This window comes from Ovis aries, chromosome 26 (genome assembly GCF_016772045.2).
Source record: "Ovis aries strain OAR_USU_Benz2616 breed Rambouillet chromosome 26, ARS-UI_Ramb_v3.0, whole genome shotgun sequence".
NCBI lineage: Eukaryota > Metazoa > Chordata > Mammalia > Artiodactyla > Bovidae > Ovis > Ovis aries.
In genome coordinates, this window is record NC_056079.1 from 30,829,789 (window position 1) to 30,845,645 (window position 15,857).

Here is a 15,857-nt window from a genome sequence, read left to right on the forward strand (position 1 = left end):
TAGGAGATAATTCTATTAGAAACATATTGCTAATTTTGTAACAGCATACTTTATCCAGCAACTTTTGTCTTTCTTTCCCATAGGCGGCATTTCATGGAGTTACTCCAATACTGCCAAGTAAACTCTCCTCAAGCATCATGTGACTTTATGCCCAGGGTACCAACTACCTTCCCAGCTGTTTAGCAATACAGTGTTTTATAGTAGTTGTGACAGTGTACCCTGTGATCCTGTGTGCATGCTGAACGGGCATCTTTATCACATTTTAAGTGGAATAAAGATTAGAGAATGTTGATTTACATAGCAGGATGACTCCCAGATAAAGCAGCAAAATATACCCGTCATTGGTATGAATCTTAAGCTTGTAGGCTATGAATATCAGACCCTTACCTTAACTTAGTAAAGGCATCATCTAAGACATTGATGTTAATAGCACAGGGTTAAAGAAAAATTAAATCTTGACCATCACTGTAACCATAAGTGTACGCCCAAATATTCCTGTAGGGAGAATAATATTTTGGAAATACTTTATCAGCAATTCATGCTTTTCTTTCTTCTGTTATATGTCCTGACCATTAAAGCTAGATCATGAAGGCTATGGTCCCAGGGAAATAAATATTTTTTAAAGGGCTACCATTACAGAAAATGAAAATATGACAGAACTAGAGGTCTGGGCACAGCAAGAGGGAAATAGAGCCTTTTGGTGAAGGGGAAAATGGGGAAAGACAGCGCAGGAAGTAAGCGGACAGAGGAGTTCTCTGACTTCCCTCTGAGATCAAAATTCCTCTGGAGAAAAGAGGGTAGAACATCCAGGTTGTCCTGAGAGAGGCCCCATGGATGATTGTACTTCTGTCTTTTCAGGGTATGTGGAAGAGAGAGTAAGATGAAATCAATCATGTTCTATAAAGAAAGGGTTATCATCATCGTCATTGATCTACATTCTTATATTTACATGAGTTTAAACTCCCTACCTTCCTACAGTTAATAAACACAAGAAAAAAAAAAACATAGCTAATGGCTTTAGGCTAATGTCTCATTTAGGTATTAGCAACAACTCTTTAGTTTATTTCATAGACAATTTAAAAAATACGTATCCATTTTCCTCCTTAAAAACTATTCAGATACTTACAAATAAAGGAGATATGGCAGATTAATAAACAACAAAACTGAAACTTTTAACTTCATGATACGATATTTTTATTTTACTTTTCTCTTTATCTTATGGAAGTGTTTGTGAAGTGCTTGCCGTCTTTAAAAGTTCTAATGAACATGTGATCTGAAAGCTAAGTATATATATACAAGTACTTTTAAATGAATATACCTCTTATGGAGAGAAGCCAAGGGAGGGAGTCCACAAGGGGATGTCTTTAGAGCCCGAGGCTCTGCCGAAGGGGGAGGCTGACGTTTTGTTGATGCTTTGATGTCTGTTCATCACCTAGTTGACTTGGCACTACCCCACATTGGGGAAGGAGTAGCCAGGAGGTGGTGGGGGGAGGCTTGGGGAAACATGGGGGCTCTGGTGGGTGATGGGGCAGGCACTGGCAAGTGGGAGGGTATTAAGAGAGTTCAGACCCCCCTCAGTGAGTCACTGGTCTCATCAATTCATCCGCCTGCTAGAGGGGTGGGGAGGGGTACTTTGAATCAGTTATGACAATAATGGTTTTTTTAAAAAGCAGTATGGTTATATTATAACCAAACATAATTGGAGATTATGAAATCAGCCTCTATTTTCTCAAAGAAAACCTTTTATTCTTCAAGAAGCGGGGTGAGAGGTCAGCAGAGGAGAGTTGAGAGCAATTAGTGGAAAAACAAACCATTTCCTTGTTTCATGAACTGAATCCCATTCCTATTTGAAAGCTGCTGTACTTATTGACAAGGTTAAACCTTTGTCCGTGAGTCTTTGTTCACTGTTAATTGACTAAGAAAAAACATGCTTTCATAGGAGTGTCCATTAAACTCCAACCCAACTCATACTTCATTTTTTATTCCTCTTAGTGGGATCTGAAATTAGGAAGGTTTCCTGGGAAGCCATACAAAAACCTAAACTCAAATCAGAATAAAATAGTTCACCATCAAATTCTAAGTGATAGTTTCAACTGGATGTTCGGTCCATGTAGCTGTGCAACAGACTAGACCTGTAATAATTCTCTCAGGCAGTGGACATAAAAAAGGAAACAAAACAAAACAAAACAAACACCCTCTATAATTTAATTTCCTCCTGCCTCTTGCCCTTTCCTGTGCTCAATGAATAAGTGAATTAAGTATACAAAAATCCTCATCACAGTTTCCTCCCCACCCTCTGAACACAGATTTGGCTACTCTCAGAAATAATTACCTTCTTCCTTTTACATGCATCAATAAACCAAGCTGCTGTGAACTGACATTGGTGAGAGAGGAGGAAAACTTAAGGTTCAGAGGTTTAAAAAAAAAGAGCAATGAAATGTCGCTGCTTATATAAGCTTTAAAGAGACATTACCTGAGCTGCATACTTGGCAAGCTAGTCTTAGCAAGAAGGGCTTTGCAAACTGAATCTATTATGATGTATTGTAACTTCCCAGACCAAGAACATTGGCCCCTGACTGATATTCTTTGATGTCTGAAGGACTTTGCTTAAAGGCTGCAGCCTAAGAGTGACCCTTCAGGTGCAGAAAGGAGAGACTCTTTGGCTTGTCAAGGGCGTTGATCATCAAGGCTTTTTTCCTCTTTCAGTGTGGATGCTGTAGAAACATTCAGTTGATTCTAGGGGAAATTCAGCTACTTTTTAGTTCAGATAAATATGACCTAAATGTTTTCACTCAGAAGAAATAAAGAAGAAAGAAGGAAGAGCACTGGCTTAACATCCATTATGTCCTTGGCAAAACCGAATAAAGGACTTTTCAAAACTCCATCACCCTTCTATGCTCTTTTGGTTTAACTCAGATCAGTGTTAGGAGGTGTGTTAGCTGCTAAGAGGAACAAAATAAGGAACATGGAGCATAGGGTGTAATTGCTGTTTCTATTCAGATATGAGGCGACCTGAAGAGTGACTGGACAGAAAATACTGACGTCCGAAGATGAATTCTAGACGGACCTCGTGTGAATTGGGAAGAGGACCGATTTCAAAAGCTTTCAGTATTAGATCTGGGAACAGAAAAAAAAATTAACATTAATGGAAAAAAGGCAAAATTAAAGTAAAACATGAAAATGAAAGTCGCTCAGTTGTGTCTGACCCTTTGCTACCGCATGGACTATACAGTCCATGGAATTCTCAGGCCAGAATACTGGAGTGGGTAGCCTTTCCCTTCTCCAGGGGATCTTCCCATCCCAGGGATCGAACCCAGGTCTTGCACATGGCAGGCAGATTCTTCACCAGCTGAGCCACAAGGGAAAACCTGGGTTTAGTTAGTGCGTTAGAGGTGTTCTTCAGTCATTAAGTTGTGCCCAACTTTTTGAGACCCCATGGACTGCAGCATGCCAGGCTTCCCTGTCCTTCACTATTTCCTGCGTTAGTATTCGGTCTGCAGTTTTGACAACTGTACCACAGGGATGTATGGGGGGAGGCTGTACAGGGACTCTCTGTACTATCTTTGCGACTTTCCTACAAATCTAAAATTATCACCAGTAAAATGTTTATTCCAAGTATTCCAAATAAATACCCCATGAAAAAAATAAAGCCTACGGACATGGTTATACAGTCTCCTTCCATGCTGAAGCTCCAGGCGCTTTGAAATCCTGTCTTGAAATGATGATGCCTAGGGATCTGTTGTATGTATGTGTTAGTCGCTCAGTCGTGTCCGACTCTTTGTGACCAGGCTTCTCTGTCCATGGGATTCTCCAGGCAAGAATACTGGAGTAGGTTGCCATTTCCTTCTCCAGGAAGGGATCTGTTAGATCCTTAAGTGAGTGGGCTAGGCAGAAAGCCTTGACCTTTTATTTTGTTTGAAAATGAGAGAAGGAAATCCACGTCAGTCTAATGATGTGCATCAGAAGCCTGCCTCCTGCAGTGGGGGTGGCTAGAGACTAGGTTGTTTGTCAGTGGAGACTTTGTCCCTGGGACTGGATCCTGAGACCATCATCTTCCAGCTGGTGTGGCAGAGATACTGGAAAGATGGGATTCTGGGAGCCAGCCTGCTGGAGTTCTAGTGGCCGGGGAGCCTTTGGGTTCGGACACTAAGGAGACCAGGGCAGGTCGCCCAAAGAGGCTTTCAGAATAAAGTGAAAGTGAAAGTCGCTCAGTCATGTCCGACTCTTTGTGACCCCATGAACTGTACAGTCCATGCAATGCTCCAGACCAGGATACTGAAGTGGCTAGCCTTTCAAGAGATGCCTGGAGTAACAGGCAAATTTGGCCTTGGAGTACAAAACGAAACAGAGCAAAGGCTAACAGAGTTTTGCCAAAATGCACTGGTCATAGCAAATACCCTCTTCCAACAACACAAGACTCTATACCTGGACATCGCCCGATGGTCAATACTGAAATCAGATTGATTATATTCTTTGCAGCCAACGATGGAGAAGCTCTATATAGTCAGCAAAAATAAGTCCAGGAACAGACTGTGGCTCAGATCATGAACTCCTTATTGCCAAATTTGGACTTAAATATTAAGAAAGTAGGGAAAACCACTCAACCATTCAAGTATGACCTAAATCAAATCCCTTATGATTATACAGTGGAAGTGGCAAATAGATTCAAGGGATTAGATCTGATAGATAGAATGCCTGAAAAACTATGGACAGTGGTTCAGAACACTGTACAGGAGGCAGTGATCAAGACCATCCTCAAGAAAAAGTAATGCAAAAAGGCAAAATGGTTGTCTGAGGAGGCCTTACAAATAGCTGAGACAAGAAGAGAAGCTAAAGGCAAAGGAGAAAAGAAAAGATATGCTCATTTGAATGCAGAGTAGCAAATAGCAAGGATGAGATAAGGAAGCCTTCCTCAGTGATCAATGTAAAGAATTAGAGGAAAACAACAGAATGGGAAAGACTAGAGACCTCTTCAAGAAAATTAGAAATACCAAGGGAATATTTCATGCAAAAATGGGCAAAATAAAGGCAGAAATAGTATGGACCAAACAGAAGCAGAAGATATTAAGAAGAGGTGGTAAGAATACACAGAAGAACTATACAAAAAAGTTCTTCATGACCCAGATAACCACAATGGTGTGATCACTCACCTAGAGCCAGACATCATTTAATGCAAAGTCAAGAGAGCCTTATGAAACATCAATATGAACAAAGATAGTGGAGGTGATGGAATTCCAGTTGAGCTATTTCTAATATGAAAAGATGATGCTGTGAAAGTGCTATATTCAGTATGCCAGCAAGTTTAGAAAACTAAGCAGTAGCCACAGGACTGGAAATGGTCAGTTTTCATTCCAATTCCAAATAAAGGCAATGCCAAAGAATGTTCAAACTACTGCACAATTGCACTCATCTCACATTCTAGCAAAGTGAAGCTCAAAATTCTCCAAGCCAGGCTTCAATAGCATGTGAACCGTGAACTTCCAGATGTTCAAGCTGGATTTAGAAAAGGCAGAGGAACTGGAGATCAAATTGCCAACATCCATTGGATCATCAAAAAAGCAAGAGAGTTTCACAAAACATCTACTTCTGCTTTATTGGCTACGCCAAAGCCTTTGACTGTGTGGATCACAACAATCTGTGGAAAACTCTCCAAGAGATGGGAATACCAGACCACAAGACCTGCCTCCTGAGAAATTTGTATGCAGGACAAGAAGCAGCAATTAGAACTAGACATGGAACAGCAGAATGGTTCCAAATCAGGAAAGGAGTACATCAAGGCTGTATATTATCACTCTGCTTATTTAACTTATATGCAGAGCACATCACGAGAAATGCCAGGCTGGATGAAGCACAAGCTGGAATCAAGATTGCTGGGAGAAATATCAATAACCTCAGATATGCAGATGACACCACCCTTATGGAAGAAAAGAAGAACAAAAGAGCCTCCTGATGAAAGTGAAGGAGGAGAGTGAAAAAGTTGGCTTGAAATTCAAAATTGAGAAAACAAAGATCATGGCATCTGGTCCCATCACTTCATGGGAAACAGATGGGGAAACAATGGAAATAGTGAGAGACCTTATTTTGGGGGGCTCCAAAATCACTTCAGATGGTGACTGCCACCATGAAATTAAAAGACTTGCTCCTTGGAAGGAACACTATGATCAACCTAGACAGCATATTAAAAAGCAGAGAAATTACTTTGCCAAGGAAGGTCCATCTAGTTAAATCTATGGTTTTTCCAGTAGTCATGTATGGATGTGAGAGTTGGACTATAAAGAAAGCTGAGCACTGAAGAATTGATGCTTTTGAACTGTGGTTTTGGAGAAGACTGTTGAGAGTCCCTTGGACTGCAAGGAGATCCAACCAGTCCATCCTAAAGGAGATCAGTCCTGAATATTCCCTGGAAGGACTGATGCTGAAGCTGAAACTCCAATACTTTGCCTACCTGATGCAAAGAACTGACTCACTAGAAAAGACCCTGATGCTGGAAAAGATTGAAGGTGGGAGGAGAAGGGGACGACAGAGGATGAGATGGTTGGATGGCAACACTGACTCAAAGGATATGAGTTTGAGTAAGTTCCGTGAGTTGATGATGGACAGGGAAGCCTGGCGTGCTGCAGTCCATGGGGTTTCAAAGAGTCGGGACACAACTGAGTGACTGAACTGAACTGAGCTGAACTACCCCTTCCCTTCTCCAGGGGATCTTCCCAACCAAGGGATCAAACCCAGGTCTCCAGTATTGCAGGTGGATTCTTTACCAGCTGAGCCAGTTTTCAGAATAAGAATTAGTTAAACAAGCTCTGCTCCCTGTGGTGGACGTGACCTCCTCAATGTCACCCACCTGCCATCCAGATGCTGAGACGGGCCAGCCTCCAGAGCAAGGCTTGCATTGTCTGGAGATAGAACGGACGATTACCCACACAAGGTGATCTGGGGAAAGGCATAAGGCCAGGCGGTTCAGAAGCACTGTTCTCTGAAAGCTGAAAAGGACTTGTAATTCTCATTACTCACTCCATTTAGTTAAGATAGATTCTAGAAATCATCTTTTAAAATGCTGCCTCAATTGAACAGTATGTCAGCAAACACACCATCTATGTCCCATTAATAAGGCAAGATTAAGAAAGACAAAGAATCTCAAACCACTTTGCCTTCAGGGGGACTAGGAAAGGGAAAAACCTGAAGCTAAGAGCATTCATGGCCTCACTACCTTTCCCGAGTCCTACTTCTTCACTCCCTCTGACCTTAGGACATACCCAGCTCTCTTCCACTGCCAGTTTGGGATTAAGAACAGAGACTATTTGTGATAAGGTCTAGCAGCAGAAAATTCCTGTGTGAAGTCTAAGTATGTGATTCCAAATGAGACAGTGAGGATGGGCTCAGACCTCTGCATCCCTCTTTCCAAAAATGGATCTTATTTTTTTTGCGTGGCGCTTTTCTCTCCAACTACCACACAGACAAGAGACAGTAACAGAGTACAATGAGACTTGGAGTCTAATTCAGGGTGGATGTCGTTGCTCTCTTCTGAGTCGTCCTCACCGTCTGTCAGGGAAGGAAAGACCTTCAACTTCAAGACAGGGTCTGAAAGTGGTTAATTAGAATACATGTATGTCTAATTAAAAATGAGAATGGCTCCTAATTATCGATTTCATTAGCGTTAATTTTATTTCAAGTGGATAACCATAGATTATTGAATAGATTAAAGTGCATCTTAAGGTCAATTCATAAAGATATTTTTTTTCTTGCACAAAAGCACAGAGAAGACTCACTATTAAGGACCCAAGCTATTCAGGGCTCCCATTTAAAGTTAAAATATCCTACCTGCATGAAATAAATGTAAAATCCCAATACCTTTCCCAAGGGCAGAATATTGATATTTTCCTCTCTTAGAAAGACATGCTCCCCTCGGGAGTGCTTTACAAATGTTACCTAAATTAGCTAGCTTCATAATGAAGCTGACAGTCAGCATTGATCACCCTGAACAGTTACTATAAGTAGCAATGACAATTTTGATCTTCTCCTATAGTTTTCCCATGGAGTGACAGCATTGCCCTCTACCTCAAATGTGAAAATACCAATAAATAATCAACCAGCTATCAAGGGCCTTCCAAAAAGAAAAGGGATAAAACTGGTCTCAATTTTGATCTAGCTAGTAGTTATGACAATATATATTATGTGTAAAAATTTACTGTGTGGTAAATTAAGTTTTATGTGGCTTAATATAACTGTGTTATATTTTACAAATGTGAAGGCCTAGTAAGAATGTAAGAGTACAAGGGGTGCACAGAAACTAGAGCATTCTTTTAAGAGTTTAAATATAAATATGTCCATCTTGTTTACTGAATTTCAAAATACCGATATATTGATTTCTTTTACCTTATATAATAACTCTTGGTGGAACATGTGAATTCCATAGGTTCCTGAAATATGAATATGTTCTCTGCTTTATCTTTAGCCCTTCATTTGATAATTTTTCCTGAATCTTTAATATTCTGTTCCTTTACTACCCTGTATATTCACCAGTTATATCATATATCACACTATGTTGCAATAACTGAAATTGTTCTATATCTCTTCAACTAGACTACAAAAGAAGGGATGATGGATTTTTTTTTACTCTGATATCTAGCACAAGGCCTGGAATGTAAGGAATGCTTGGTTTTCATAACTTTTTTAAAAAATTAGTTTTATGAAGGTAGAATTTACATATCATTAAAAAATCACCAATTTTAAGAGTTCAATTCAGTTCAGTCACTCAGTTATGTCTGACTCTTTGCAACCCGATGGACTGCCACAAGCCAGGCTTCCCTGTCCTTCACCCGGAGGTTTACTCAAAACTCCTGGAGTTTACTCAAACTCATGTCCATAGAGCTGGTGATGCCATCCAACCATCTCATCCTCTTTCATCCCCTTCTCCTCCTGCCTTAAATCTTTCTCAGCATCAGAGTCTTTTCCAATGAGTTGGCTCTTCACATCAGGTCGCCAAAGTATTGGAGCTTTAGCTTCAGCATCAGCCTTCCAGTGAATATTCAGGACTGATCTCCTTTAGGATGGACGGTTTTGATCTCCTTGCCATCCAGGGGACTCTCAAAAGTCTTCTCCAACACCGCAGTTCAAAAGCATCAATTCTTCTGTGCTCAGCCTTCACAGTCCAACTCTCACATCCATACGTGAGCACAGGAAAAACCATGGCCTTGACTAGATGGACCTTAGTCGGCAAAGTAATGTCTCTGCTTTTGAATATGCTATCTAGGTTGGTCATAACTTTTCTTCCAAGGAGTAAGCGTATTTTAATTTCACGGCTGCAGTCACCATCTGCAATGATTTTGGAGCCCCCCAAAATAAAGTCTGACACTGTTTCCACTGTTTCCCCATGTATTTCCCATGAAGTGATGGGACCAGCTGCCATGATCTTTGTTTTCTGAATGTTGAGCTTTAAGTCAACTTTTTCACTCTCCACTTTCACTTTCATCAAGAGGCTTTTTAGTTCCTCTTCACTTTCTGCAATAAGGGTGGTGTCATCTGCATATCTGAGGTTATTGATATTTCTCCCGGCAATCTTGATTCCAGCTTGTGCTTCTTCCAGCCCAGTGTTTCTCATGAAACTTCTCTGCATAGAAGTTAAATAAGCAGGGTGACAATACACAGCCTTGACCTTTTCCTATCTGAAATAATGCTGTAGCACTTTACAAATAGTGTAAGAATCTCTAAATAGGATGTCCTTTCCCGCTTCTGTGCTTTGTGCTATTGTCCTGCATTTTATGTTTTTTAAACTTACAACAGTACATTTCAATTATACTTGCCCAAAGCAGACAGTTTTCTTTTAAAATGAGAAAAATGTATGTTTATGCAGCTCATTTCTATTACTGGCATTCTGCATTGCTTTGTGTATATGATTCCATCTGAAAAACTTCCTGAACATTTCATGTAGAGGAACTCTGTTAATAATGACATTTCTAAGCATTATGTGACTGAAAGTATTGAATTTTCTTTTTTTTAGTATCTTCTGATGGGGTGATACTATATGTGATTTTTTTAATTAATTTTTTTTCTTTTCTATTTATTTAAGTATAGTTGGTTAACAAAGGAAAGGATAAATTAGGCACTTGGGGTTAGCATATACACACTATTATATTGTTATAATTATAGTTATAGTTTTATCCATTATATAAAATGGATAAACACCAAGGATATAGTACAGGAAACTATATTCAATATCTTATAGTAACATAACAGTAAAGAATGTGAAAAAAATACGTAAATTTCATATATATATTTATCACTTTGCTGTATGCCTGAAACTAATACAACATTGTAAATCAACTCAAAATGTTTCATTTTCATCTTCAAAAAACATATTCCCTAGATATAAAGCTCTAGGTTGACAGGTTTATTTTTCCTTAAAAAATATTCTTAAATTTCCTCCATTTCCCTCGGCTTAAATAATTTCTTATGGGCAGTGCATCATTATTCTTACTTCTTAAACTCTGTACCTGTGTGCTAAGTCGCTTGAGTCGTGTCCAGCTCTTTGTGGCCCTATGGACTGTAGCCACCAGGCTCCTCTGTCCATGGATTCTCCAGGTAAAAATACTGGAGTGGGTTGCCATGCCCTCCTCCAGGGGATCTTCCCGACCCAGGGATCAAACCTGTAGCTCCTGTGGCATCTGCAATGCTGAGCCACTGGGGAAACCCATCTTAAACTTTATACATAATATATATTTTCTCTTCTGTTTTTAACATTTCTTTTTTTTATTTCTGGCTTTGACAATTTCATTATGATATGCTCTGATGTTGTTTTCTGTATGTTTAGTCTTCATGGAATTTATGGAGTTTTTTGGATCTGTGAATTTATGGGGTTTTTAAAAAATCAAATTTGGAATATTTTTAACATTTATTTCTGTGCATATCTTTATCCATCCCCCCCCCCTCCAAAAATCATGTTACACATAGGTTAAATGTTTTGGCATTGTCCCACAGTCACTGATGCCTTTTCATTATTTAGCGCTATTTTCTTTTCCCTCTCTGTTCCATTTTGTACGGTTTCTATTGCTATGTCTTCAGGTTTACCCATCTTTTCTTCTGTATTATTGAGTCTGTCATAAAATACATCAAGTATCTGATCTGCTATTAATCCTACTCAGTGTGTTTCACTTCGAATATTGTGTTTCCCATCTCCAGAAGTTTAATTTGGGCCTTTCTGTTTTGTATCATTTATGTCTGTCCCAATCATATTCACATGTTCTATTCTTGAACATGTTCAGCATATTTATGATAGCTTTTAATATCTGCATCTACTAAATTTATTACCTGTCATTTCTAAATCAGTTTATATTGATTGATTTTTCTACTGAATCATATTTTCCTACTTATTAGAACACCTAATAATTTTATGTTGGTTGTCAGTGTGATATTGTGATTCGTAAGAATATATATTTATATATATTTCTCATATAAATTGTGGTCTTTGTCCACAATTTCTGACTCATAGCTCCCAGAACACTTGGAATTTCCTGAGTGACAAGAGCAATTGGAGCAGCTTTTTAAAAAATAATATTTAGTCCTTTGTTCTCAGTTCCTTAAAAAACTTCAGAGTCATAAACGTGAAATGTGTTACTTGCCGCTCATAAGAAGCTCCTTTCCACCATAACTGGGTTTATGTTGATGGGCTGACTTTTGGAAAGCACCTAAGGATGGGGACTGGTTGCCAGGGAAACCAACCTTGACTAGAGGGATGGAATATTTCTCTTCCCCCTGATCTCCAGGGAGAGGAGATGGGCTAGAGGATGAGTCAGTCACCAGTGACTAATGATTTGATTCACCATGCTAACGTAATGTAGCCTCCATAGAGGCCCAGAGCACTTCCAGTTTAGGGAAGCAGGGGGCTTCCACATGCTGCCACGCAAGGACCCAAGCTCCACACTGACAGGAGTTCCTTTGGAACCTCTCCCAATGTGTCTTTTTCATCTGGCTGTTGACTTAGATCCTTCGTAATAAACCAGTAATCCAGGGAGTAAAGGGCTTCCTAGGTAGCTCAGTGGTGAAGAATCTGCTTGCCAAGGCAGGAGATGCCAGAGACTCAGGTTTGTTCCCTGGGAAGATCTGGAGTAGAGAATGGCAACCCATTCTAGTATTCCTGCCTGGAGGATTTCATGGACAGAGGCACCTGGTGGGCGACTGTAGTCCATGGGGTCGCAAAGAGTCAGACATGACTGACTGCATAGCCGTGCACTAGTCAGTAAACAGGTTTCTGGAGTTCTGTGAGCAACTCTAATAAGTTAATTGAACCTGAGGAGGAAGTCTTGAAAACCTCTGATTTATGACCAGTAGATCAGAAGCACAGGTAACAACCTTGGCTTGCAGTAGACTTCCGTGGGACCGAGTTCTTTACCTGTGGAATTTGATGTTATCACTGGGAAGACTGTGTCAGAACTGAGTTGAGTTGTAGGACACACAACTGGTATTTGGAGACGTGCTTGTCGTGTGGGATACTCTTCTCCTCCCAACCCCCATACCAACATACTCCATTATTAAAATGGATAGAAGATACAAAAAAAATCATGGTTATTTCATGTGAAAATTATGTAAATTTAAGGGAAATAGCAAGAAGTTGAACAGTGGAATCAGTATTCAAGAATATCCTATTGCAATAAAAATAAGAAGTGGAAATTATACCAGTTAATATCAATGCCAGCATTAGGCTCAATTAAATTAATTGTTCAGATGCAAATGGAAAGGTAAGTGAGGCATGGGAGTTCTGGTTTAATAGCAGTTTGTGCAAAAATGTCTCAGGGCTCTTGATAATTTTAGAAAGTTCTGTGCAGGGTGACTTATCAAGGAGATTATTTTTTTAAATGTGGTCTTCAAGAAAAACCTTCATAGAAATGTGTATCCAGATTAAAGAAGTTATGACCATCACTGTGTAATTCTCTACTGCTTTGTTTAGAATCCACTTTTATAAATATGTTCTGTTACCTATAAGTGGGGGCATTGATAAGCTAAATGTTCCTGGAAGAGGAAAATCATGGTGTACAAAAATCGGCTCATATAGTGATTTTTTCCAACCACCTTGAAGTGATGCAGAAATCAAAGTTTTAGCATCTCACATGGTCTGGTTTCCATCTCTTTCGCTGAAATAGTAGCTGGGTTCTGTTTCATGCTCTCCACATCCTGATATTCCTTCACTTCAAGTCATTACGAATTTGAGATCATTTATATGTTCATAGATAATTTCTTCTGGAAATTACTGATCAGAAGAACTTGAGAAAGCAAGACAATGGTGTATAAAGAAATCTTTTAGTTTTAACTGACAAAAACCCAGTTCAAACAAACATTGACAAAATGAAAATGAAGTAACCGTCATTGTATGTATCAGATGACTCTATATTCTTAGGATAGGCGGAGGAGCCTGGTAGGCTGCAATCCATGGGGTCACGACACGACTGAGCAAGTTCACTTTCACTTTCATGCATTGGAGAAGGAAATGGCAACCCACTCCAGTGTTCTTGCCTGGAGAATCCCAGGGATGGAGGAGCCTGGTGGGCTGCTGTCTCTGGGGTCGCACAGAGTCGGCCACGACTGAAGTGACTTAGCAGCAGCAGCAGCAGTGATTCCCTTCAAATTGACCTATAGACTCAACACAATCCCTATCAAAATTCCAGCAATTTTTTGGATAGAAATTGTAGCTTCATGTACATGTATATGTATATACATGTATACACATACACACACACAAACATGAAATGAACTTAGATTCACCACAAACAAAAATCAATTAAAATGGGTCATACACCTACATATGAAAGGTAAACTATGAGATTTTTAGGCAAAAACAAAGGAGAAAAATATCTGACACTTTGGATTAGGCAAGGAGTTTTTGAATGTGACGTTATAAGCACGATCCAAAGTAAACAGTTGATAGGCTGGACTTCATCAAGATAAAAATCTCTTGCCTTTCAAAAGAGGCAGTTATGATAATGGAAAAACAAAACTCACAGTCTAAGAAAACATTTGCAAATTATGTATCTAATAAAGGACTTCTGTTTAGAATCTGTAGTGTACTCTTACTGCAATCCAGTATGAGACCAACAGCCCAATTAAAAATATGGGCAAAATGTTTAAATAGACACTTCTCCAAAGAGATACATGAATGACTAATAAGCATAAGAAAAAGAAACTCAGCATCATTCCTCACTAGGGAAATGCTAATTAAAACCATGGTGAAGTACCCCTACATGTGTTCCCAACAGAATGGCTATAATAAAGTTTGACATCAAGCACTGTCTAGGTTGTGGCCAAACATTGTTGACAGAGATGTCAAATAATAGACTCACTTTGGAAACAGTTTGTTTCTTAAACATTGAAACATAAATTCACAGCACAACCTAACAATTCTCCTGCAAGTCCTACCCAAGAGAAATTAACTGAAAACCTGGACTTCCCTAGTGGTCTGGCAGTAAAGAATCTGCCTGCCAATACAGGGGACACAGGTTGAATCCCTGGTCTCAGAAGACCCCGCATGGCGCACAGGGCAGCTGAGCCTCTACACCAAAATTATTGAAACGCTTGCACTCAGAGCCGGTGTTCCACAGTGAGAAAAGCCATCACTTGCTGCAACTAGAGAAAACCTGTGTACCGCAACAAAGATTCAATGCAGCCGAAAATGCATACATTCATAAATAAAATAAGTGAAAACTTGTCCATGCCAAGATTTCTGTGTAAACTTTTTTAGCAGTATTGCTTGTAGTACTCTGAACTGGAAACTATCCAAATGCTTATTACCAGGTGAAAGAATAAACAAAATTTGATATATTCATAGGTGCATACATGCTATCTTGCTTCAGTCTTGTCCAACTCTGTGCAACCCTTTGGGCTATAGTAGAATATTATTTAGCAATTAAAATAGCGAACTATTGATACTTGTCTCTACATGAAAGAACCCGAAGAACATTGTAGTGATTCAAAGAAGCCAGACTCAAAAGACTAGAGATTGTAAGATTCTATTTGTATAATCTTTATAACAAAAAAGTCAAACTATAGAGACAGAAAACAGATCAGAGGTTGTTTGGCACTTACACAGGAATGAAGATTGACTTTCAGTCATCACAGAAACCTTTATTGGAGTGATAGAAATAGTCTAAATTGAGTAACATTGATGGTTGCATAGCTCTAAACATTTACCAAAGATTATTGGATTATATATTTAAAATGGGTATGTTTTATGATATGTAGCTTACACCTCAATAGAATTGTGAAAATGACAATGAACAGGAGAGGTCATCCGTCAAACACAAGTGGAACATGGATACAACTAGTTTCCTGGAAACCGACAGTAACCCTTGACTTAAATACCACGAATCAGTCTGTCTCAACCTCTGTGTCTCTGTGTGTGTGCTTGTGTATATTTGATTTATAATCACTTATCTTCATGTCAGGAAGCATAGATTGTTGGCTTACATTTAAAAGCATCTTTAGTGGAGAGGGGTTGAAACTAACCCTCTCTTTGGTTAAAAATTCCAGGAAAGAACACTGATTTTTAAAAATTGAAGTATAGTTGATTTATAGTGTGGTAATTTCTGCTCTACAGCAAAGTGATTCAGTTGTACATAGGTATACATTCTTTTATATTCTTTTCCATTATGTTTTATCACAATATGTTGAATATAGTTCCCTGTGCTGTGTAGTAGGACCTTGCTGTCTGTCCATTCTGTATGTAACACTTTGCATCTACTAACCCCAAGCTCCCAGTCCATTCCTCTCACTCCCCCTTGGCAACCATTGGGCTGTTCTTTGTCTGTGAGGCTGTTTCTGTTTCGTGGTGGCGGTGGTGGTTTAGTCACTCAGTTCTGTTTGACTCTTTGCAA